Source organism: Mangifera indica, chromosome 7 (assembly GCF_011075055.1).
Source record: "Mangifera indica cultivar Alphonso chromosome 7, CATAS_Mindica_2.1, whole genome shotgun sequence".
Lineage (NCBI taxonomy): Eukaryota > Viridiplantae > Streptophyta > Magnoliopsida > Sapindales > Anacardiaceae > Mangifera > Mangifera indica.
The window spans coordinates 309,783-327,122 of NC_058143.1; the positions used below are offsets into that span (position 1 = coordinate 309,783).

At 34.4% G+C, this 17,340-nt stretch overlaps 1 protein-coding gene and 1 long non-coding RNA gene across 2 annotated transcripts in view; one reads left to right on the forward strand and one right to left on the reverse strand.

The window, feature by feature from the left end:
• The window catches only part of LOC123221696 (2-alkenal reductase (NADP(+)-dependent)-like), a 79,607-nt gene that overhangs the window by 38,117 nt on the left and 24,150 nt on the right, over positions 1 to 17,340 (forward strand). The gene's annotated exons all lie outside the window — the stretch shown is intronic.
• On the reverse strand, positions 15,589 to 16,700 carry LOC123221700. Its single transcript, XR_006503278.1, has 2 exons — positions 16,381 to 16,700; positions 15,589 to 15,967 (listed from the first exon to the last, which is right to left on the reverse strand). It is a non-coding gene; the product is annotated as an uncharacterized LOC123221700 (long non-coding RNA).

Consider the following 17,340-nt stretch of genomic DNA (forward strand, 5'->3'; position numbering starts at 1 on the left):
TATAAGAGATTTCTTTCCATATATATATATATATATATGCATGCTTTTATTAAATCAATTTATACTATTTTTGAAAAGTAAAACTATGTATATCTATTTTGAGTACAAAAATTGGTATACATTTGATGTATATCATCAAATGATTGAATAACTTTGAATTAAAGAATATAATAGGCCAAATGACTAATTCCCGCCCAATGATTGAATAACTCTGATTTTTGTTGGCGGTGTTCCGGAGAGAACATCATTTTAAGTGCACTTGGTTTTTAATTTATGTTTCGAACCTGAAAAACAAGAAGCAAACAGATTGTTAGATGTACAAATTTACAGCAGAAAATGGTGAGAATAGACAATGAATCTGCATTAATCCAGCGAGCTTTGCAATAGATGAGACTTTGCTATTCCTTTTCACACAAAAGATGAACAATCAATAATTTTCCCTCCAATGTATGGCTTTCAAGAGGCCAGAATCTTTCCCAAAGGCTACCTAAACAAAACCCAATTTTTCCTCGACTCCTTCCTTCTGAAATCCTTCTCTTATACTTGCACATAAACTGCCTTTATAACTGACCATGTTTCCCACTCATATTCTTGGCCCTAGCTGCATTCATAACTGCCTACTTTCCCATTTCATAACTGCCTTTCACAACTGTCGGCTTCCCCATTTCATAATTGCCCACTTCCCACCTACATAGGAGTCCTAACAATACATTGCCTTAAATGTTCTTTGACCTATTTTTAGAAACAGGGGAACATGTAAATCAGAAGCTCGATGAATTTTCCTGATGTTAAAATATGGTACCAATTATTCTGTACTATTCAACAGGTACTTTCCTGAAGGCATTGATATATATTTTGAAAATGTTGGGGGTAAGATGCTTGATGCAGTGCTTCTCAACATGAGACTCCATGGTCGAATTGCAGTGTGCGGAATGATCTCACAGTACAATCTTGAAAAACCTGAAGCAGTGCACAACCTGATGAACCTGATTTTGAAACGGGTTCGAATAGAAGGATTCCTGGTTCCCGACTACTACCACCTCTATCCAAAGTTTCTGGAAATGATTGTTCCTCAGATCAAAGAAGGAAAGATTGTATACATAGAAGACATCGCCGAAGGCCTGGACCATGCTCCTGCAGCTCTGGTTGGGCTCTTTACAGGTCAAAATGTTGGCAAACAAGTAGTTGCAGTTACTTATAACTGAAGTATTTAGTCTGCTTTTATGTTCTTTCTGTTAAAAGTTACAAGTTACCGGATTGCTATATAGCTACTTAATTATGAAACAGTTGTTGTTGTTGTTGCATGAACTCTTTCTCCTTGTCATTGTTGTTGACATTTTGTTAAAAGCGTATTATGTGCCCGCTTGAGTCTCAAGCTCATATTAAATCAGCTAGTTCTATACAAATAGTTTAGCTTTAGATGTTTTATCTGGATAGGAATTGGCGACTATGTCGACTTTAAGGTGTGATGCATAAAAGATTCTACCACCCGGATAGTGGGTGGGGTCCCGCTGCCCGTTTAGTCGGTGTGTTTTGCTACCCAAAGAGTAGATGGGGCCCAAGGGCAGCACCTTTGAGTTCGTAAGCGGTTTGGGGTTAACCTAAGAGGAGTCGTTAGAGAAATTTTTTTTGGGAATATGAATCTTATTGGGGGTTATTTTGGGGATAAGAATCTTTGTATATATATGCATTGTTATCTTATATGAGTGAATTGTAAAGAGACAAGGAAATATTGAAATTATATTGATTCTGTTTGATGTTACTCAATTTGGGTGAACTACGACAAATCGTGTCCTCTTTCTCTTTACGGTTTATGTGTTTGTTTGATTCAAATTTCTCTGGTTCATTCATTCATTATTAAGGTTGGAGTTAGGCCAGCAAAAAGATAACATTTCCTAACAAATATACAAAACGATTTGGTAAAATTCTTTTAACATCTTCTACAATTTCATTGGTCCTTTAAAAGTCAATATGTTGGCAAACAAGTGATTGCTGTCGCTATTGAATGAATCTAGCTGGTTTAAGGCTACAGGTTCGCAGAATGCCACAGGGTAAGCTATAGCTTCTTGCTAATCTCATGCGAACACTGCAATCCTATTTGTTGGCGTCTCACACAATTGCAATCAAGAGATGTGATGGTGGCTCAAAAGCTAACTATTAAGATTAAAATGTTTAAACTCATATAAAATCTACACTATAAGTTCATAATTTCTAATGTAAGATCCAATTTTCATACTTTATATTTAAGATCTTAACAAATGTTCACCTAAATTGATTTTTCTGATGTAACCATACCTTGGTTTTTCTGGTGTAACTAGACCAATAATGTAAGAGGACCAGCAGAAAGACAACTTATTCAGACATTATTAGAAAGTTTGAAAATTTCTTAATTTGTCCATATTCATCATGGCTTTGATCACGCGCATAAACGTTAACAAAAAACAAAATTTTGCATACGCATTAACAGCTTTACCAGATTCCTCAGTGTTTTTACATACAGAAATTGACAGAAAAAAATTGCAGGTGATATTGAAGAACTATGCGTCAGGTTCTCCGAAAGAATCCGACATGTATGTCACCACTGGCACCGTAGAGTTGAAGCTGCCAGAAGCCTCAACTGGGATTCTTGTGAAGAACTTATTCCTGTCTTGTAATCCATACATGGGAACAAGAATGCTGCTCCCATTGGAAGGATCTTCCTATTTTGATTCCTATAAACCTGCTTCGGTTAGTGACTGGTTCCTGTTTTGTTGATCATTTAATGCCTATCAGATTATATATTTTAGGGATAACAACACTCTAAAGGTGTCCAACTATCACTTTTTTTTTTCCATTAAATAGACCAAAGTTTGTTTTTATTTTCAAACGAAGAGACTCAACTCTCAAATTTTCTTATCAAAGGTATCAAACTTCTAAATTTTCTTTATGGAAATGATAAAACTTTATGTATTTCCTATTGAAGATACAAACACAAACAGACTTTATGTATTTTCTTATTAGAGGTGCCAAATTTGGCAGGTACTTTCCTGAGGGCATTGATATATACTTTGAGAATGTTGGGGGGAAAATGCTTGATGCAGTGCTGCTGAACATGAGACTCCACGGCCGAGTTTCTTTATGCGGAATGATTCGCAGTACAACCTTGAAAAGCCTCAAGGAATCCACAACCTGATGATCGTTATAGCGATACGAATTCGGATGGAAGGATTCGCGGTTCCTGATTACTACTACCTCTATCTGAAATTCCTGGAAACCATTATTCCTCAAATAATGTACAGGAAATCATGCATCTCGAAGACTTCGCTAAAGACCTCGAGAATGCTCTTTCAGCTCTCATTCGACTCTTAAATGGTGAAAATGTCGGGGAACAAGTGGTTATTGTCACTTAATTGCGAGTTCACTTGATAATAAAAGAGCAATGTTATGTATAATTATAATAAATACCTATTTAATAAAAATGTGTATTATATAATTATGTATTATTTTATTTTTAATAAATGTTCGACCTCAAATTTGAGTTTAAATTGAATAAATCAAATTTAAGCGCCATTGGTTAATTGGTCACATTTTATTCATGAAATGGGTTGGATTGGTATTAGCTTGGATACAGCAAATTAATTCTATTAGGTCTAATGTACTTATTCGATCTAATAAGTACCTTGTGTCAAAATTGAGAATTACATTCAAACCAATTTGAGCATTCAAGTTTAAATCGACTCAGATCAAACTCAAAGTGAAATTGTTTATAAGAATTCGAGACAATCTCAAGCTAGACTTTGTTCGAGCTTGAACTGGATCAACTTCAGCCTTGTTTACAAGAGAACCCTATCATTAAGCCCATCAAAATCATCATTTAACATGTTAAACAATGTTCTTAAGACAAACTCAGCATAGTCTAACATGATCAAAGCCAATATGTAGAACATGCAAAAATAAGAGCGATTAAAAACCCCCAACAAAACCCACAATCCAAACAATCTCTGGGAAACTTATAAAATTCTCCTTTCCTGTGAACAAAACACATCTATTGACCTATAAAAAAAAATTGAACTTCCCCTCGTCTTCAATTATAGAGGAAACGAATATCCGCGGAGGTGCTTGGAATCCACACCTGATTCACGAACCAATGCTATCCTCCCCGTTCGTGCTACCTACAAAAACATGAATCACCCTGTTACTAGAGTGAAAGAAGCATTATGCTAACAAGTCACTTAACTATGGTAAAGAAACTGAATTCAATAAACCCAGTTTCTGTTTATGTTCATATACACTCATGCATCTTATCATATTATTTGGACTCTTAATCCAATTAAAGATCTTAATAATCAGAAAACCAAACCTCGCAAATGTCGTAAGGCTATAATAATCTCTGCAGTGCAACCATCTTGTCTAAGTCTCCTGTGAGCTGTTATGAGCATTAAAAGAAGATTTGTCAGTATTGAGAGAGAGGATAGGGACTGGGAAAAGAAATGTCTCAAGTTTATTAAGACTAAGCAGTGAAGTCTGCAACAACCATGGTCTTTTGCATGATTAAACAAGAGAAAGCAAGAAAACTTTAAATGTAATAACCAAAAAATATTGGCACCATGTTTCTCAGACATTGTAAGTACATGAACCTCAAGAGTGATTGTATGATCAGACACGTCGACAGCTTTTCATTGACAGAGTTAAGAACTCCTGGAGAATCATTGACAGAGTATGCGACAGACATCCGCTTGTCTGCAAAACATTAACCAAGCATTAATCAGTGGATATAAACAGGCTACCTGCTTTTCATTCTCATATCCATATCATAATTATTCTTTAACTCATAAGTATATTCCCTTTAGGCTCCAATAAATACTTCTCTTCCTTGACATGAATGATAATGCAAACTGAAATTTTAGATCAAGCACACTCTTTTAAGCTCTAGATTGACAAACGACATCAGAATGACACTTAAACATCCATAAAAGTCAAGGTCCATCACATTATATGAAACCAGATAATATTTTAATACATTTAACAAAAAATAGTAAAAATTTGATTTTTTCAATAAAAAAAATCGAAACTTTGCTCCCTCCAATAGGAAAATCCAAAATTCAGTCCATCCATTAGAGAAAAATATGGTAGTTGGAAATATTCAACTATTGTTAAAAAAATAATACAATTACTGAATTATCTATTTATTATTTTCATAGAAAACAAAGTCATTGTTGAGTGATTTGCCTTCAATTGTTCTTCAAAGTCAATAGTGTCACATTAATTTTGAAAAATGCCCATCTCTAATTTGTCAAAATTTTGCCATATATTATTAATCTTAGCTCTCCAAAAGTCAGTTTTATTGACACATGTCATATGAACATGTGAGGAGAAATTTTCATTTTCATCCCAATATTTATATTATTTTTCATTACCATCAAATCCAAACTTTACAATAGTTGAATTTGAATCCCTTACTTTGCAAACATATGTGACCACTACCCCAAAACCAATTCTGGATAATTACAATTCAAAATTTATATTTAATGATTAAACAGACAAAATTGTCATTTTAAAGTTTATACAAACAATCCATTGGTTTGACGATTGAACCAAAAAGGACGTGGACCAAACACTTGACTAGATGAAGGTGGGTCGAAGAATTAAAACATTGTTATTAAGTTACAAGACCAAAATGCTAGAATCTCAATGTTGAATATACCAGAATTAAGGAGTAAATATGTAATTTCAAAAACTTTTTGACCACCATACCAGTTTAATTGAACCCAACACCTTGCAAAAGAAGGTTGACATGGTAACCAACAGATTAAATTCAATTTTAATTCATTATAATTCGAATTTTATATTTAATAATTAGATAGATAAAATTATTTTAAATTTCTAAATTTTTGACCACCTTATTATGTCAAGAATGTTGAGAAGAAGAAAAGGCATTGAGCAGTGTGGCAACCTCTGACTTTGAAAAGGAGAAGCTTCTGGTACTATCTAAGTATATAGGGCAGTCAAAGTTGGATTCCTCCCTGTGCCATTTCTTTGATCAAGTCTTGGCTTATTTTAGGTAAGATTTCATAACACAAACACTTTGGTTTTGGCCTAATTCTGTCCTCTGGTATTAATTGAGGCTATGTATTAATCTTGCATACTTGTTGTTATCGAGCAGAAAAAGGATGAATAATAAACATGTTTAAGCACTGCCTGTTTGTTATTGAGCCATTACCATTTTAATGGTGCTGAAGCATTGAGCAGTGACAAGCCTTAATTGCAAACTTTTATTAACATCAAATAAGTTAACCCTTTTGTCATAATTGCAAACAAGCCTATATAGAACAGCCAGAAATCTTATAAACTAAGAGTGACCAGAATATCTCCTCTGCTTTGTAAAATTTGAAAGCAGAGGAGCTGTATTTAAGAAGACTGTCCTTTCCATACATATATACGGAGTGAATTATGAAGAATGATTAAGGATGGGGAAACCAAAATGGCTGAGGAAAAACATAAAGAATGATTCTCTATTCTTTTTTCATTCTTGAAGGCATGAGCTGTAAACAACACTTTGAAAAGAATATGATAGGAGAAGGCAAGTAAAAGTAGATTTGGCATCACAATCATTCTTTTCCTTTCTTTATCTCAAGAATAATTGTCTGCTCAAGTAAGGTATTTATCTAAGAAATGACTTGTGACTAAAATATTCTTTTATTTTGAGCACTCTTAAAGACTGAATTAACAAGTTTCTCTTTCTTTCTCGCATCCTTCTCTTCCTGTTACAATCTTAATTCTTTCCTAATTTCCGAAAACCTAAACCATGGCATTTGTTGTTGAGCCCGTCGTCTCCGGACTCATTAAGGGATTGTTTAAGATATTGGGGTCCAATGAAGTGTGGGACTTTGCTCGGCGACTTGTTGGAGTAGAGTCAGAGCTAAAAGAGCTTGAAAACAAGTTGCAGATGGTTGAAAACCTTCTTCTCTATGCAGAAGACAAGCAGCTGATGGATAAAAGCGTTAAAAAGTGGCATGACAATCTTCAACAATGGGCTTATGATGCGGAGGACTTACTGGATGAGTTTGCCTACGAAGCTTTGCGACGCAAAATGAAAGCGCAACACCAGGCTAGCTCTAGCAAAGGATTTAGCTGCCTCCCTGCTTGTTTCCCTAGTCCTTCATTCGCTGTCCAGATGGGGTCCAAGATCAAAGAAATCAATTGCCGGTTGGAAAAACTTCGCCAACAAAGATCAGCTGAACGTGAATTTCAAGAGCTCTCTAGAATGACATCAAGTAAGGCTGTAGTTCAAGAACCAGAGGAAACATCAAGCGTCGCCCCTGAACAGATTGTTTATGGTAGAAATAAAGATGAACTCACACTACTTGACATGGTGAAAAGTGGTGTCGACATTCAAGTGATAGCAGTTGTCGGCATGGGAGGGATCGGCAAAACGACAATTGCTCGGATTCTATACAATCACAAGCAGCTGGAAGATTTGAAGTTTGACAAAAAAGCGTGGGTGTGTGTTTCAACCTTCTTTGACGTTCTCAAAATCTCAAAGGAACTTCTTGAGCAATTCTCGTCTTCTGTTCCAAATAATTTAAATGAAGTGCAAGTTAAGCTGAAAGAGGCAGTAGGTGGAAAGAAATTCCTGATAGTATTAGACGATATTTGGAAGGTGGAGTACAACGAATGGGAAAAGCTTAAATCTCCTTTCACAGCTGGTGCACCTGGAAGCACAATGATCGTGACAACACGCCATACAGACGTTGCACAAACAATGAGATGCTCTCATACTTATCATTTGAATTTGTTATCCCAAGACGATTGTAAGTCCTTGTTTCAGGAGCATGCGTTTGGAATTGGTGCAGCTGCTGTTCCTAATCAAATAACCGATTCAATTTACAAAAGAGTTGTAGAAAGGTGTGGCGGCCTACCACTGGCGGCAAAGACCCTCGGCGGTCTTCTGCGCTCTAAGCCGAGCGATACTTGGGAAAAAATATTAGAAAGCAATATATGGAGTACATCTGATGAAAACGATCACATTCTCCCAGCATTAAAGCTAAGTTATCATTATCTTCCTTCAAATCTAAAAAGATGCTTTGGCTATTGCGCAATTTTTCCTAAAGATTACGAATTTGAGAAGAAGGAACTTGCACTTCTATGGATTGCGGAAGGTATTATTCAACCATCTGATAAACAACTAGATGAGGCAAGTGAGTGTTTTCATAAATTATGTTCAAGGTCGCTTTTCCAACAATTGAGTAGTCGTAGTTCTAAATATATTATGCATGATCTTATTCATGATTTAGCTCAATTGGTTTTTAAAGAAATTGGTTTTAGATCTGAGCAAAATATAGTTGAGTTACCAGAAAAATTCGAAAAAGTTCGTCATTTTACTTATGAACCTGATGATTATACTAAAGAAAATAAATTTAAAGCCTTGGAAAAAGTAAAAGGTCTAAGAACATTTTTGCATGTGAGGCATAGGCATGGATATGACTATTTTATTAGTGCTACAGTTGTTTTGGATTTGTTGCCAAAGTTAGAAATGTTGAGAGTACTATCTTTTGAAGGATATTGCATCATTGATTTACCTAATTCAATTGGAGATATGATGCATTTAAGGTATCTCAACTTATCTAGTACTTGTATAAGAAGTTTGCCTGAGTCAATAAGCCAATTATTTAACTTGCAGACTTTGTTATTGCAAAATTGTTCTTATTTCATGAAGTTGCCTTCGAAAATGAGATATTTGACCAATCTACGTCATCTTGATATAAGTGGTAAAAATTCATTGAAAGAGATGCCACTTGAAATGAAAGAGTTGAAAAATCTTCAAATATTGTCAAATTTTATTGTGGGCAAGGATGTGGGTTCCAATTTGGAAGTCTTGAAGAGCTTAACTTTTCTTCAAGGAAAGCTTCACATTTCAAAATTACAGAATGTGACAGATCCAAATCAAATGCGAGAGCAAATATTAAGCAATAAGAACAATCTAAAAGTTTTGTTACTAGAATGGGGATATCAAGAGAACTCACAGAAAGTGGATGTAGAAACGAATGTACTTGAGAAGCTAATGCCTCCTAGCAATTTGGAAGAACTCACAATCCGAGGCTATAGTGGGGAAAGTTTTCCATCTTGGTTAGGAGATTTGTCATGGCTCTCTAATTTGGTGGTTCTTAAATTAGAAGAATGTAAGAGGTGCGTGTGTTTGCCTTCACTTGAAATGTTGAGCTCACTTGAAGACTTAACCATTAAAGACATGGCAAGTCTAAAAAGAATAGATTTTCGAAGACCTTTCAAGTCATTAGAATTTCTTCATTTTAAGAATTTGCAAGAATGGGAGCATTGGGACAGTTGGAGGGGAAATGAAGATACTAGAAATTTTCCAAAGCTTCGTGCACTTTTTATCAAAGAATGTCCCAAACTTATTGGAAAAGTACCTGATTATCTTTCTTCATTAGAAAGTTTTATTATTAGGAATTGTCCAAGGTTGGCGATCTCATTCTCAAATTACCCAATACATTGCAAATTAGAAATTGAAAGTTGTGAAGAACTTGAAGGTTGTGAAGGAATTGTATGTAATGATGGTTTGATTGATTTTAAGTTTTTGAATTCTCAATGTCTTGCCAATATTCCGGAGGTTAAAGATAAATTAAGGAAAGGATTTCAAAGAGTAGAATTTTTTAAGATTGTTGGTGACGAAGAGATTATGGAATCATGGCGAAGTCTGGAAAACACCAATTTTCTTTCCAATCTAAATTCTCTTGAGATTAGGGAGTGTCAGAATCTAACATCTATTGGAAGGGGCATGATACCTTCATCTCTAAAAGAACTTGAGATCTGTGATTGTAGGAGTCTTGCAATTATTGGTAAGGATGCCCTACCTTTCTCTCTAAAAAGGCTTAGCATTGAATCTTGTGGAGAACTGAATTTTTTGAAGGATTTAAGTGTTTCTCTTCTTGAGTACTTGGAGATTTGTGAGTGTGAATCTCTCAAGTGCATATCATTAGATGGTCCGTTGCCTGAGACACTCAACGAACTAATTGTTGAAAGATGTGAAGCGCTGGAAATATTATCATCTAGTGGAAATGAGTACCTCCCTAAGGCACTTACGTCCATCTATATTTGTAATTGTGAAGAGCTAAAGGCAATTAGTGAGTCGTTTGATAATAGCCCGTGTCTTCAAGAAATTACTTTAGAGGATTGTGAAAATCTTGAATGCTTGCCTTTAGGTCTACACCATCTTCCATTCCTTGACTCTATTGTAATAATAGATTGTCCAAAATTGTTAGTGAGAGAAGGTGTTCCCACCAGCCTTAGACAACTCTTAATTAATGAATGTGAAGATGACAAGGGAATGGGAATTGAAATGCTCACGTCTCTACAAACGTTGCAAATCGAATACCTCCTACAGCTTGAATCCATCTCAGACCTGAGCAATCTCACATCTCTTGTAGAGTTGAATATCGCTTTCCTCCCACTGCTTGAATCCATCCCAGACCTAAACAACCTCAAGTCTCTTAAGGTATTCACCATTGTTGGGCTGGAATTTGAACTAATTCCAAATCTCAGTGGCCTAACCTCTCTTACAGAGTTATGCATTGAGGAATGCCAAAAGCTCAAATCAGTTCCAAGTCTCAGCGGCCTCACCTCTCTTGAAAGTTTGGAGATCAATGATCTCCCACAGCTTCAATCAATCCCAGATCTGAGCAACCTCACCTCTCTTACAAGATTCGAGATTAGTAAATGCCCAATGATCAAATCAATTCCAAGTCTGAGCAGCCTCACCTCTCTAACGGAATTCAGCATTACAGAATGCGCAGGGCTTAAATCAATTCCAAATCTGAGCAGCCTCACCTCTCATGAAAGCTTGGTCATTGAGGATTGCCCAAACCTCAAATCCATTCCAGACCTTGGCAACTTCAAAGAGTTATCAATTAAGGAATGTCCAAAACTCAAATCCCTGCAAACCCTGCCACCTTCACTTCAGTCTCTAGATGTTATTGATTGTCCTCTGCTTAAAAAACGTTGGAAAAGTGTTACAGGAAAATATTCCTCAAAGATTTCTCAAATTCCTGAAGTTAAAATAGACGGTAAATTCATCTGCAATTCCAAGGAGGTATCATGGATTTGATTATTTGAGTTTGCAGCATCCAATATGATAATCATCTGATTTCATTGAAGGTTTGTAACATTTCTTGATCTCTGCTATTGTCCAGATTTTCATGTAATGCTGAAGTTATTATTCTCATTTGAACTTTGGCAGCTGATCATCAACGAGAATCTCTGAATTATAGTTTGTCCAGGTAATTCATTTAACTTTAATCACTTAACATAATTCCTTGTATCTCAAATTCTAATTCAACTTTTCTAATTTCGTAAGTTTATTGGTTAACGGAAGAAACTTCCAGCTTAGGGAAGTTCCAATTTTTAGAATTCTAAATAAAAGTAAATTCTTCATGTTCTTGTTTCATTTTTCAGTTCCTGCGAGGATCTTTCAACAACAGATTAGATAATATTATGCTTAGTTTTTTGTGAGTTCTGAATTCAGGGGAAGAACATTTAGAGGCAGAAGTAGAAATATTTTCTGTCGAATTGATTTGAAGCTTATCTTGATCAATTTAGTTTTGTCATCTTCTAACGTATGGACCATTATAAAATTTTTACTTCTACTTAGTTATTTTAATAATATCTCCTTTGCCTCAAGTTTATTTAAGGAATCATTGTTAACTTACTCAATGTAAACAACGCAATGCAGGACTGCTATGCTTAGATTCAATGTTGCAGGAATCATTGGAGAGGCTTAAAATGATCCCAAATCATTTCTATTCCACACATCTAATTGCACATTCTCTACCTTACTCTTGGGTTTATATATGAAGTCCACCAATTGATGAGGGCAAAATCAAGTAATGGACTTCTATATATCCTGTTGAAGCGGAGCAATCAGTAAATTTTCACTTTATGTAAACATGTGATAAATTCTTTTCCAATCCTCTTTTGTATATATTTGATGTGTTACTTAGTTTTGTTTGTGTAATTGGAAGGCTCATTATGAGTAGATTTCCAAGTTCTTTCTTGTTTATCGCTACACTAATATTTTTTCTCACAGGAGAACCCTTTTTTCTTATTTTGAGTAAATTATCACCTTATGCAAGCATGTGATAAATTCTTTTCCAATCCTCTCTTGTATATATTTGATGTGTTACTTAGTTTTGTTTGTGTAATTGGAAGGCTCATTATGAGTAGATTTCCAAGTTCTTTCTTGTTTATCGCTACACTAATATTTTTTCTCACAGGAGAACCCTTTTTTCTTATTTTGAGTAAATTATCACCTTATGCAAGCATGTGATAAATTCTTTTCCAATCCTCTCTTGTATATATTTGATGTGTTACTTAGTTTTGTTTGTGTAATTGGAAGGCTCATTATGAGTAGATTTCCAAGTTCTTTCTTGTTTATCGCTACACTAATATTTTTTCTCACAGGAGAACATTTTTTCTTATTTTGAGTAAATTATCACCTTATGCAAGCATGTGATAAATCCTGTTGAACCTTTTTTAATTTTTTCTACTTTTTATTATTTTGAGAATAGCGCCTCTCCCTCAAGTCTAAAATTCACCAACTCTAATCGCACTTTTATTTATCACATCGTTTGACTAGAATAAAATTCTAAGTTGTCAACAAATTCTCCGATTGGAAATATTAAAGGTACTTGTATGTTTTGTGTCAATCTCATTTCTGGTTGAATTTACATTTTTGTACGTGTAATTTAATTTAGTATTTTATCCTTTTTTTTAGAAGCAAGAAGCAAGTGAAAGATTGCTCTAGTTTCAGAAGTGGAGTATGACATTTTGATAACAGAGTACCTACAAAGTGAAAATGGTTCCTCTGTTCCAAAACTTCTATATTTTGATAACAGAGTACCTACAATGAGATAGCAATTTTTGATCAAATACATATCCTAAAGATCCTACTGTCTGAAACTTAAAGTAAGCAACTGTTAGGCATGTCTAAGTTTTCCAGGTCAAAATTTACTGGTGTGCTTGCTTGCGCTTTAGAACCGAACTCCTGGCTTAAGGTTTGGAGCTTCAGCAACGTTTCTAAAACTCCAATACAGAGATTGTGTCTTTAACCCGTTGCAACGGTTAATCAAGCTCCATTTTGTTTTTGGTAAGTAATCAAGCTGCATTTTTCCTGCTTGTGTGTATAATTTTTTTTTTTTATCTCATTGTTTTTGTTGTGGGCAAAAAGATTGTGAAATGCATCATTATTAATCTATGGTTTACTTTTTATAGCTTTTTTGAGGAGTTATTATGTGCTCTCTCAATGCAAACAACACTATGCAGGATCCCTACACTTAAATTAACATTGCAGAAATCATTGGGGGCCTTAAAGTTTTCCTTCTCCAACTTCATGTAAGCATATTTAAACTTTTCAACAAGATCAAAAGTCATTTCTGCTTCACACATCTAATTGCATATTATGTTTCCTACTCTTGGATCTGCATAGGGAGTCCACCAAATGGTGAGAGGAAACCAAGTAATGGACCTGCATATGTCCTGCTAAAGTGGTACAACTAGTCAATATTTTTCTAAGATGTTATTTCTCAATCCTTTTAAGTAGTCTTATTCTTACATGTTGCCACCATCATTACATTTTTATTACGGGGAAGCATGTCATCTTAATTCGAATGTTTTAATATTCAAGGTGAATACTAAAAGAATTTCAAGATGAAATCCATAAAGCTTCAAGGGAGTTACGTGTCACCTTGGATGAAAGACTCGAATATGAAATTTACCTTATGACATTTCTGTCGTAACTTGTGATCAATCAATTTCTATGGTAGTAAGACATTTCCAACCTTGATAACAAATTTTTTAACATTTTGAAATCTTTGAAATAATGACAAGTTCACATTTTTCCCTACAGAAACTGTGAGTAAAAATTTTGAAAATCACATCTTACAAACTTTGAAAGTCTGGAGATGTTCTGCTTATAAAATTTACCAGAAAGGGTTTGTTAGATCTGATAAGTTCCATTCTGCACCAAATCAATTAAACAGTTTCACATCCCTTAAGTAAGTTCTTAATAGGATTACTCTCAAAGTCACATTCTTTTCTGTTGGTTAGCCGATTTGCAATGCAAATATTGATATTTATCCCTTGTTACTCTATAACATGTTGAAATATAGAAAAGTGAAGACACGACAAGAAATCTCATGAAGCAAATAGATGAGATTAAAAAAAATTTCATTGCTTCAGAAATTTGTAAGTTGCAATTATACTCTTACATCAGATGTTTCATGTATTTCTACAGCTATGTCAATTTCATGTTCTATTTTTCTTGGTTTTGTTGGTGATTTATCTGTAAGGTTTAGAAGTTAAGTACATAAAAAACAACACGACTATAGAAATGTAGAAACAATAAGGAGTTTTGAAGAATAAACCACTACATCATTGCTTCACAAACTTGGGTCTCATCGTGTTGCCGTGACATTGTAAACTTATTGTGATGATAAGAGGGATGTGAAGCTGGCAAGACAACAATGTAGGTAAAGGAAATCCACTAAAGTAGCATGTTATCAGTTCCAACGGGGGTAAGACATTTCCAAATGAATAAAAATTCTTATAAATTTTAAGATCTTTGTGATAATGACAAAGCTTATGTATTCTCAACAGATCGAAGAATGCCAAAAAAGAAACTCTTAAATCTCATCTCTTGAATTTGTGGAGATCAAGAAGTGTTCTCTCTTTGTAAATCTTCCCAGAAAATGCTTGTTGGATATGATAATCTCAAGTCCTTACCAGATCAATTAAATAGTTTCAAAAGCTTAAGTAATTTCTTACCAAAAATGTTCTCAAAGTTGTGTTATTTATTTTTGATTGTCTAGTTTCAACTCAAATATTGATGTTGTCTTTTCTTAATTAATAGTTTGGAGAAAGAAACAAAAGGAAAGTCAAAGCAACTTCAACAAGATACATGGCATGAATTCTTTTGAATAAACTGTATAAGATTAAAAGACCTGACTCACCCACTATTTTCTTGTTCATAAAATTGTAAGTTGTAACTCTATCTGTTATATTAACTTTTTTACTTGTTCTTTCAGCTCTATCAATTTCATATCTTATTTCCTTCTTCTGCAGATGATCTAGGCACAAAGTTGGAAAATTTAAGTTCACTAACACAAAACAGCTGGTGACTTGGAGAAAATCTAAAGATGATTAAGGACACAAACCACTATATCATTGCTTCACAGACTTGGGGCTTCATCATGTCACCATGTCAAAAAATGCAGTGGCAGGGTGTTACAGACCTGGAGTTCTGCCTTGAAGCTGCTCTTCACTGCCACTGGAGTTTTGCCTTGAAGCTGCTCTTCACTGCTGCTGGATTTGTGGTATGAGGATGCTTGCTGGAGATTTTAATGTGTTTGGGGATGAAATAGATGCTGAAGATGTGCTACTGAGTTAGCTCCTCCTTGCTGCAGCACTCTTGTTACTGGACTAATAATGGAACAAGAAACCTGGAATTTATGCATTATAGCTACTGTTGTATTGAATGACAAATGTACTGAAATATCATAACAATATTTGTAAACTGATGCTTGTATTGAAAAGATTCTCCAGAATTACAATCAAAGTTTTACTGATCCATCTTGCGGTTATTTACATTGGAATTAACATAGATTTAAGAAACACGAAAGACTCAAACAAACATACTAATCCTTTTAGTTTTTGAGAGATTGGAACTCTCCCTCTTCTTCCTTCTCAACAATTTTCTTCTCTGAATTCTTTTTGGATCCTTCCCTTCTTTTATCCTCATTACAATCAAGCCTTCCCATAGATTGCCACATTCCCTCTCCAAATTTGGTGGTCCTTCTGTGAAATTGCCATCTACTGCACTCCTTTGCTGCTATGCGTGTTTGTCAACCCAAGTGGTCCTTCCTCCTCTTGATTGTTTTGCATTTGGTGTCTCATCTTGCAGGAATTGTATGCATAGGCCCTAACACAGGGCAGCAACTTAGGAACTGAGATTGAATTTTCTTCAACATCACTAGTTCAGTTACATATGGACTGATGAATGATGTGACTATTTTATAAGTTCATATTTCATCTAGATATGTGACTGGTTTATTGTTTTAATATATCATTTATTTTTAAAACAAAAATGTACATACCTGATTTTCTAATTTATCAACAACAGAACCTTCATAAAAAAAAAAAAAAAAAACAACGCTATGAAAAAACATAACCATAAACAAAAATTCATAAAATTCACTTTGAATTCAAACTATAACCACAAAAAAACCCAGTCAAAAACAGACCCATAGCAGAAAACTAAAAAAACGCATTACAAATTCAAACTACAAACCCAAATGAAAATACTTATCTTTTTACAGTAGAGAAAAGAATTACATCATCAAAGAAAAGCCCGTAACTATTGAGGGCAAAAGGCTTGAGGGGTTGGAAGAAAGCGAGCTTTTGATGTCATAAATGGCCACTAAAAACATTTCTCTTGAGTTGACCCAGCTGTATTTAGGCCCTTTCACCATAGATTTAAGAGCTTCGATTACTTTCGATGGCCAAAACAGAGTTGATGATCAAACCAACAACGACGAGTAAAGCTTAAATTGACTTCAAATCATCTCTTTTCTCCATTTTCTTCTTCGATTTGAAGCTTCGCAGTCACTCTTCGGTTTAGTTATATTTTACCGGTGCTTGGCGTGTGGTGTTAATAAGTTGGGATATTAATTAAAATAGGCAGCAGCTCTCCCGTCTAAACCTTTTTCGGCAACAAATTTGACGTTTTACCTTTTTAAGCAAATTATTTTTTTCATTCCAAAAATACCCCTCGTTTAATTTCTCAATCTTACCGTATCATTTCGTCGATTAATTGTCTATCTTTCACGTGGAATTTATTTTATAAAATCTACCTTTCACGTCGATTAATTACCTACCTTTCTCAACCTTAACTATACGCATTACGATTAATTTATCTGTAATGAATAAAATATATAGATTGAAAAACAGATATACTACAGATTGAATAAAATCTATAGATTGAAAATGTTAATCTATGAATAAAATTGAAAAACATATTGAGAATCTATAGATTGAATAAAATTTATGAATAAAATCTACAAATTTTATAAAATTTATTTTATAAAATCTATAAATTTATAAAATAATTAAATTTAAAATTAATTGATATATATGAAAAATAATTGATATATCGAAAACGGTATGTTTTTCTCAAAACGTTGCGTTTTCTTAAAAGGGGTGCAGAAAAGTGTTAAGGGGTGTGGGAAGGGAATGAAAATACAAACGGGTGTGTGAAAATACAAATGGGTGCGTGAAAATGTAAAAGGGCGTGTG